The following is a 1,747-nucleotide window of genomic DNA, read 5'->3' on the forward strand; positions in this document are numbered from 1 at the left end:
CCCCCCCGTCTGCAGGGGGACAATGGGGACTGAGTCACCCCTCCCTCCAGGAAAGCCACAAATAACATGTAAGGATTTTACACGTAATTATCAATAGACCTTAAAAAAGATGTTAGTGAGAAAATTTGTAAGATCTCAAGCTAAATTAAGTTTTAATTTCGTTTAAATTGAAATCAGTAGATTATATCTAGCTGTTTACAGAAAAAATACTTTATTTTCTACATTCTAATATGATTCCAATCTATATCAAAAATATATATTTTATGCAAGCGTTTATCAAACGAAGTTTACAGAGTACAGTTGTGAATTGGACATGAAGATTCATTTAAAATTACGTTTACAGTCCTTTTAATTCCGAACTGCCAGATGTGCGTGATTAAAAGGAAAAAGAGTTTATTGTTTGTATAATTTGGAAAACAATACGCTGAATTATACAAAACAAAGAAAAAGAAAATATGAAAGTAGTTTTTAGCAAGAAGTTAATTTATTGTTGTTCTTTTTGAATGAATAGAACTAAAATTAAATATATTTTAGAAACAGAAAATTGTTTTTTTTAAAAGTATTTTCCGTATTTTTTTAAGATAATTATTTTATGTTAACGATCTTAATTTTAGTAACAGCGTTCATGGAAGATATTAGCGATGCCGCCGTTAACGATTGTTTGTTGTGAAAATTTAAAGACAATATTCAAAACCAACACAACGCGTAAAATATGCATCAAAAAATGAAAAATTTATGTTTAATATTTTTTGAAACAAATTCGTTCCTTATTTTTACAATACGTTAATAATGACTATTTCATTTCACTAACGACTTTAATTTTAACGGTTTTTCCAGTTCGTTAACGGAATCTTCCGATAAGTTTTAAAAACGAGCACATCAAAAACCCTATCCTTTGAAAACCAGGATACGCTAGGGTGGAGAGTCAATTTCACCCCCCACCCCAACCTCTGAATCCAAAGTTGACAAATGATACATCATTTGAAAGCTCTTATGCTCTACTTTAAGAATATTGCAAATTTTCAAAAATTGATTTTTTTTGCAAAATCTAGTTATATAGTAAAATTTTTGTAAAATAAAAAATGTCCCAAAAATAATAATATATACATATCTTAAAAGCCCTTGGTCATGCCATTTCAATCATGCAAAAATTCGTGCAAAATTTTAAATAACCTGAAGTGTAATTAAGAAAAACTAAACATGTGCAAATTTCTTTTGAAGTGCAAAAAATCTTTGCCAAACTTGTGCAATCCATTTCCTTATGTCATAGGCTTTCACAAAAAGCTAAAAATGATCAAAATCTGACACTGAAAGTGGATCAAAACAAAGATTTAGTTTGATACAGGAAACAGCAGTCATTCAGGCAGTGCGCCTGAGGACTCAGGCAGTTTGTATAAAAGCCCAGTTTTAGACCTAAAGGGAGGGCTATATGGTTATTTAGGGAAAGGCAGAAAAGTTTAACAAACGCACCAATACTTTTTGAGTTATGTAAAAAAAACTAAGGGGTCCGGCCCCGCCCCGCATGAATAGGGTTAAGGTAACGTTCCCATCCCTACATCAGGATTTCTGCTACAGTGATAACCAGAAAACAAAAGAAAAAGGAATATTACAGCAAGACTTAGGTGTATTTATTGTTGTTACAATGCAAATAGTTTTAAATCATTGATTTAGTGATATGATATGATATGATATGATATGATATGATATGATATGATATGATATGATATGATATGATATGATATGATAT

This window comes from Eurytemora carolleeae, unplaced genomic scaffold (assembly GCF_000591075.1).
Source record: "Eurytemora carolleeae unplaced genomic scaffold, Eaff_2.0 scaffold687, whole genome shotgun sequence".
Classification (NCBI taxonomy): domain Eukaryota; kingdom Metazoa; phylum Arthropoda; class Copepoda; order Calanoida; family Temoridae; genus Eurytemora; species Eurytemora carolleeae.